General features: G+C 41.8%; 1 long non-coding RNA gene across 2 annotated transcripts; it reads left to right on the forward strand.

Moving 5' to 3' along the window:
• Window positions 1-1,261: 1,261 nt before the first annotated feature.
• Window positions 1,262-6,335, forward strand: LOC129208172 (uncharacterized). 2 transcript variants are annotated; one of them, XR_008577698.1, is made up of 6 exons: window positions 1,262-1,305; window positions 3,623-3,776; window positions 4,340-4,457; window positions 4,789-4,983; window positions 5,459-5,561; window positions 6,156-6,335. It is a non-coding gene; the product is annotated as an uncharacterized LOC129208172 (long non-coding RNA). The 2 variants fall into 2 exon arrangements; XR_008577697.1 differs by lacking the exon at window positions 1,262-1,305 and adding an exon at window positions 1,410-1,922.
• Window positions 6,336-7,300: the final 965 nt, after the last annotated feature.

Here is a 7,300-nt window from a genome sequence, read left to right on the forward strand (position 1 = left end):
TGGAATACGTTTCTTCAGGGGAAATTCTGTCCAAGAGAAAAATATTCTCCACTGTAAAAACAACTAGATACTGGAATATATTGCCCAGAGAAGTAGTGGGAGTTTCCTCAATAGAAGTATTCAAGACTTGGCTTGGCAGGGCCCTTGATTTTAAAAGGAAGCAAGATATCTCCAGAGGTCCCTTCCCAGCCTAAAATTTCCTGTAATTCAAATCGTGCCCTCAGCTGCTTGTCATGCTGAGATGTGCTACAGCATTCTGCTCTCAGTGGAGCTTCCTTCAGTTGGAGGCTTCTTTTGCAGAATAATTTTTTACTTTCATTTCATTCTTGTCTCTTCTGCTTATTTCAGGTTTCACTTTTATTTCACTCTTATTTTTTTATTACTGCTTTGTGCAAGTTTCCTTTGAGAGATTTCTGAAGGAAGTCTCACTGCTTTTTTCCCCCCACTCTTTCTTCTGTCTTCAGCACATTATTTGGATGGCATGCCAGTCTTTCTTTTAAGGCCTCAGGAGCCTGCAGGAGTTACTTGGGTGCAGTGTGTGTAGATACGTTTGCTTTGCTTCCCAAGCTGTATATGTAGCAGTGGTAATTCAGGCCCAGTGTATTTATACCACAATCCTTTACAGGTTCTAAGAGTTTGCAGACATTAAAAGGGCAGTCTGACATATATAAAGAAAAACAAAAAATCAATGCTACTTGGTTATCCCGGCTACTGCTAGGTTGCACTGATGAGGGCTGAGCTCGTCCTTGTCCGTTGATGATGCAAATATCCTGACTCCCTTGCTCTCCTCTAGCTGGATGCTTACACTCCTTACAAGCTCAGTGATTTTTGAGGCCTTTCTCCCTTTCAGATGTGACTGAAATCAGTCACAGGGTTCATAAGCAGGGGCTGCGGCAGGGGCAGGGCTGGAGCACAAGGCCTCCCTCACTGTGCGGCTCTGCAGAGAAGCTGCGCAGTGCCAGCTCCCTTCCCCGCACGGTGAAAGTCCACGCGTACAGCCGTGAGACTGCTCAGACGCAAAGGCTAAAGCACACGGAAGAAGAGCACGGGCGCCCCAGCGCCTGCAGGAGTTACACTTAGCGGTTACTTGTCCCAGAGGAAAGAGACCCACCACCGCGGGGCACTGAGCCAACGCAGCCGCCTAACCCGGCGCACCGGAAACGGCCGAGCCGCGCTGCGCACGCGCCCACCCCGAACGGCCGATCAGGGCTCGCGGGCCGAGGCAGTGGGCGGGGTTTCGGCTGGCCAATAGGAGGGCCGGGGTCGGCGCGCTGTTGCTGGGGTGACGGTGCTGCTGCCGGAGCGGTGAGTGTCGGTGCCGCCGCCTGGCGGGGCCCCGCGGCCTGGGCAGGGTGCTTCCCTCCTTCCCTCCCTCCCTCCCTCCTTCCCTCCCTCCCTCCTTCCCTCCCTCCCTCCCTCCCTCCCTCCTTCAGCGCCTTGCCTTCGGGCTCGGCGGGATCGCGCTTCCGGTGCGGTTCCGTAGAGGCCAGGCCCGCGCGGCCCAGAGCAGCGGTCCGTCCCGGCCCTCCGTGCTTGCTCGGGGGCGGCTGGCGGGGAGCGTTCCGGCCGCCTCTGTCTGCCGCGCACGCTGGCAGGCTGGGCTGCGGTGGAGGGTAGCGGAGGAAAGGGTTTCCTCCCGGCGCTAGCTGCGGAACCGGGATGCTCACCTGGCGGGGCCGGAGCAGTCGAGGCGGAGGTCGAGGTGTCTGAGGGGAGGCGGGCAGTTGCACAAGGACTGCAGCCGAGCGGCCCACGCCGTCCGTGGGCCTGGGCCAGGGCCGGTGGGCAGAGCCGGTGCCGTGTGCCGCATAAACCAGCGGGTGAACTTCTGTTGGAAGCCCTTACGCAGGAGGAGTGAGGCCCCCCTGGAGGACCGGGGTCTCTAATTGCGTACTGCCCAGATCCTGGAACACAATTTTGAGGTGGTTATTGCCCGTATGCAAAAAAAAGTTGCATTGTATTTGGTGTTTCTCGTGGCCAGTGGCGGGGGGGGGGGTTTGCAGTGGCCATGGACACTATGCTACCTTTTGTAAAAACAGCATTCCGGGATGGACTGATAGTACAGCTGGAAACTTTAGTAGTAGTCGTTAGAAAATGTGAAAGTACAACAACTACAGCACAAAGAGAAATGTATAAGAATTGGATGCTGTTTGCATTATGTGTCCTTGTGCAAAAGGAAAGCTGCTCAAGTGGTTTTGGTTGCTCCGTAAGAGATGAAAGTAAATACTTGTCTAAACAATTTAGCTACTCAGTGTAAGTACAGTCACTAGAGAGGCTTGTTGCTTAGTTCTCATCACACTGGTGTTCGGTAGCTTCCATATTGCTTAAGCAAACTGGACCTTTGTGTGCTTCTCCTCTGTCATTGTTAGTTAAAATTAAATCTTTAAATATTGATACGATGTATTTTGGGATCTTAAATCTTTTACCTTCCTTTGAAATTGCCTTGTAGTGGTATAGCTGAAAATTATTCTTGTTACAAAACTGGCAGAGATGATACCAGTGGCAGTGATGGCTTATTGGGCTTTGCTTCTTTCAGGGCTACGGATCTGAGACCCTTCTGCAATATAACAAAGATACTTTTTTATATGTGATCTGCAGGAGCCATTTGCAGCTGTGCTAAGGACTAACACTGGCTACTTGGGACAAAAAATTAGATGCCTCTTTTACTGTTTTCCCAAAGACTTGCTGATCTAACTAGTTCCATGTAGTGTTTATTTTTACAAAGCTGTGTGTTTTGTGTCCTGTCACTTTCTTATTGATTGCTGTAACTCTGTTTCTCTCAGGTGATCGTGTGGCCTGACAAGCTTTGCATTATTGTATCTGGAAAACTTCCACTGTGTGATTGTATTTTATTTTTCTTAGTCAAATGTTTGGATAAAACATCCCATGTTAAAAATTAAGCTTTACTTTGCTGTTATAAGTAAGGGCAACATATCAGCACAGTAAAATCTATAAGCTTCTCATAAAACTGTAGTTCTCAGATACTTGAAGCCATTTCAAATTGTACATGGCCCAGCCTGAAGAAGGGAACCCCTGCCACCTGTTGTGGTACCTGCATAAAAAGAAAATTCTATGAAATCCTGGCATAGATAAGTGACCTTTAACAGCTCAGCACTGAGAAGGAAAGACTGATCCAGTTACAAATGCAGGGAAAAGTAGATGATTGGGACTTAATGTTCAGAACTGCATTATTTTTTTTTTAATTAATTTTATTAGAGTATCTAAATGATGACTACAGTGTCCTGCAAACAATATTGCTAATGCCCATAAGGTATCTGTTTAAAAACAAAAGCACCTCCATCCCCACAACCCCAAAGCAAAACAAAACCTAACAGTATAACAGTAACTTCATTTTTTTTTCTTAGAAAGGTTCTTGGTAATGCAGTCAAAGGCACGTGGAACTGTTTCTGGAGTTGTGCTATTCTGTTTAGTCACCAAGTGTTTTCAAAACTCCTTTAAATGGAGGCCATTTAACAATAAATCCAGTTGTAGGACTGAGTCTGAAATGGATTTATTTTTGGAAATACACAGTATAACAGGTATTTCTTAATCACTGTAAAATTGAAGTGTTTCAGGCTATCAAGGTGAATATACTGATTTTTTTTTTTTTTTTCCTCCCAAGGCATTGCAGCTATAGATGCCTGGAATGCCAGTGACAATGGGACAGCCAATGCCAGGAGCTGTACCAAATATGCCTCATGGTGCGTGCACTGGATGTTCTGCGTATGCTGGTGCTTACTCTGCTGCTGGCTGACTTCAGTGCTATTGCTGGACAGGTGAGATAATATAAACAATATAACTGTATAATCATCTGTGAAAACAACTCCAGTAAAGTTTTGTTTTGTGCTTTTTTCTTCAGTAGAAATACTTTAGCATAACGTTCCCAGTGATAATCATTCTTCTTCAGGTAAAATATATTGTGTTCAACAATAATTGTAATTATTGTTGACAGTAGCGTTTACTACAGACTTGATAGACATGTTGCTGTTTAATAAGATAAAATAAATAGAAATATATTGGCAGTTCATGTTCCGATTCTCACTGCCATCTTGAAATACTGTTTCTTCTTTAGGTTTGCTGTACCTTATTGTACATGTCAGTGCTCTAATTTTGTGTGCAGATAACAGAACCTTAAAAGCCAATTGTGAAACTTTTGAGACTAGGATTTCAATTGACTTTGTTCTGTACTACATATGGAGCTTGACTAGAAAAGCATAATGCAGACATGTAACTTGCCAGGTTAGCATCCCAAGGAACTGGAGTCTCCAGAAAGGTTGATGTGTGTTTTGCAAGGTATTCTGGCATGAGGTCCTAAATCTGACATTTTATGTTCTTTAAGAGGTCATGTGTGCAGCCCCACGGGTTACGAGATGGTTCTGGCTTCTGTGGTGCCAACATGCACCTTCTCAAGAACATGGATCTGCAGAAGCAATGTATTGGAAGATGTCCAGTTAGAGGTGAGTGGCCTTCTTACTTAGAGGGACTTAGAGGGACTGATTATCTTCCCATGTAAATTCTACATTAGTAAATGCTATAACTGTGATACTGGTTTTGAATATGTTTAGTGGATGTTTAATTACCTGCTTACCTGCTCACTGCCATTGATATGCTTTAAGCAGTGAATTCTGCATACTGTTTCCAGTTTAGACCAGTTGCTCTTATGTGACTAACGATATAAGAACATTTCAGGTATTGCTACAGGTAATATAATCCATTAAAAATCACTGATGGTTTTTGCAAGTTAAATGTGAATTGTCCACTTGTCATATGTGTGCGTTTGTTCTACAGGATGGTGAAGTAGATGCTGAAAAACTGCAGTGATATCTAATGCAGTCTGGAATTAGTAGAACCCGTTATTGTAAGATACTGAGTGTTACCACCACTGCCTTGTCTTCTGAGGTGCAAACTTGAGAAGACTGGGCTTTTATGCCTAATCTAATTCTGTCACCCATCAGATGATGTCAAGGATGCCGCTCCAAGATAGTAAGTCAATATATCTGTTGGTTCCATAGTAGACAGACTAAAAATACCAAAGGTGTTTTTAGTATGAGGCTACTTGAATGTTTTTTGTTTCTTTTTTTAAATTGGATTAAAAAAAAATGAATTCATGGTCACTGTCATTTCTGAAACTAATTATTAAAAATAACACCAATTACAAACTTCTGATTCTTTTTTAATTACCCTTGCAGCATTCAGATTGGAAGCTTGCAGAATTATGATCTCCATGTAGAATATATCCTTGTACATATTAGGACTGTAGTGGAATCTTGCTATCACTTTGAACCTGTTGGTGATTATGAGAAACTTGAATTTTAAATTAGCTAAACTCTTAACTTTTAATACTAGTTTTGTTTGGCCATTTATAATGGGGTGTAGATACCGGTGATGGAGGTGTATTATTTTCAGCTGCAGTAACTCTTTATTTGATCTGCATGTCTTGCACTTTGTAATTTTACAGAGTGGTTTCATTCATGTTAAGCTGATCACCAGCAGTACAAGCATTAGAAATCAGAGCTTCCATTGAACTTTCACAGTTTCACGAAAGGAAGATTAAGATAAAGGTATGGTCATCATTCCTGATGTTGTGTTTAACTTAATGCATGCAACTGCATTGAAATCGTCAAAATATCTGTAAAAATAATTTATCTTGGTATTAACATACAATTCAATTTGCATCTTAATATTGAAAGCATAAATCTTTAGAAGACCAGTGAATATCAACAATTCTACTGCAGGTTATTTACTGTATAGTATAGGAATAGTCCTGCTTGTCAGTGGTGCAACTACTTTGTTGCTATGGGAAGTGATTGCTGGATCACCACAGTAGATTGTGGAAGTTACTGGTAGAATGTGAACTGTTCAGCTGACTAAGTAATTTTTGGATATGCTCTAACTAATGAAATAAGATTGAGGAATCAGTTTTGTTGCTAAAAACCCAAAAGCAGAAGCAGCCTTGACTTACCTCTTCTTACAGTTTTGTGAATGCTTTTCATTTATTAGAGAAGTTATTTCTAATATTTAAACTTGTGAGTCCCTCCATCTGTCAGGATGTAAGTAGGCCATTCCTTTGGAATCTCACTGATGGTTGGTGTAATGGTACTTGCCACGCTTCCAAAATCTCCAAACACTGACTTGCCTATTATTGTCTCTTCTAGTTCTTGCAGTGCACCATGGCATTCTGAGTGCTGAACTGCTGGAAGAAAAGAGGATTGCCAACCTGTCAAAGTTCATGTTCAGAAGAACTGCTGTGAATGGAAGCTACTGTAGAGTTTTTAATCTTCTTGCCTTATAAGACATGTTCTTCGAATGAATACTTTGATTTTTAAATGCACATTCACAGCAATAAATACGTTTTGCATTTTACTATATTGAGAAGCATGGCTTTTTTTATCTGTACATGTGTAATTCCAGACAAGTAAATTTCTGTGTTAAGCTCAAAAGCTTAATGAAAAGGAAAAGCTTATGGTCATACTTAATAGGCTGTGTCTTATAAATAGCTTGCTTACAAAGATAAAACATCAGATACCCTAAATGCTATATGTGGGGTGGTTTTTTTTTTTTTCATTAGTAGTGGCATACTGTCTCAGATGGCACACTCTGAAAAATTCTGATGGTTTGGAGAAGCTAGATCAGTGGATTCCATTAAAAACCCAAGATGTTCTAGATAAAATTTTTTCAGTGCTCCAGCTTGTTGCAATACACTGGTTTTTTTTGTGAGGCAAACTCAGATAATACTATTTGAATACAGCTGGAATGGCCTTCAACTGATTGTGTTTTTTTTAATCCCACCTAAGGCTTTTCCTCAAGGCGATCTGTGGGTGTGGTGTTTTGGGGTTTTTGTTGTTCTGTTTGGGTTATTTGTTTGCTTTTTTTTTTAATGTTTTTAATTTTTTTAAAAATTTTTTTCTTTTCAAGAGCTCAGCTTATTTCAAGAGCTTACAGTGGCTCTTCATCTGGATCAGTAAAATCACTTCTTGCATGGTAAATCCATCCCATGATTCAGTCTAAATTTGCTAAAATAAAATTATTTAAGCAATGGAAATGTCTTGCTTGAAGATAGATATTTAGACAGCACTTCTGATCAAAATATTTTTTGAAAATTTCAGTCTCAATGGATAGCAATTGTCAGCTTTATTACCCAGATTTTGTAACTAGAAGTTAACTTAGATTTTTGAATTCCTCAGTGGGTGGAGTTGGAGTGAGTAGACATGGATATAACATCCAGTTGTACTTGAGGGATGGAGGTCAATATGATACATGGAGATTGCTGTGTGCATAGAATTTTCTGAAAAGGTCTAAG

Source organism: Grus americana, chromosome 6 (assembly GCF_028858705.1).
Source record: "Grus americana isolate bGruAme1 chromosome 6, bGruAme1.mat, whole genome shotgun sequence".
Lineage (NCBI taxonomy): Eukaryota > Metazoa > Chordata > Aves > Gruiformes > Gruidae > Grus > Grus americana.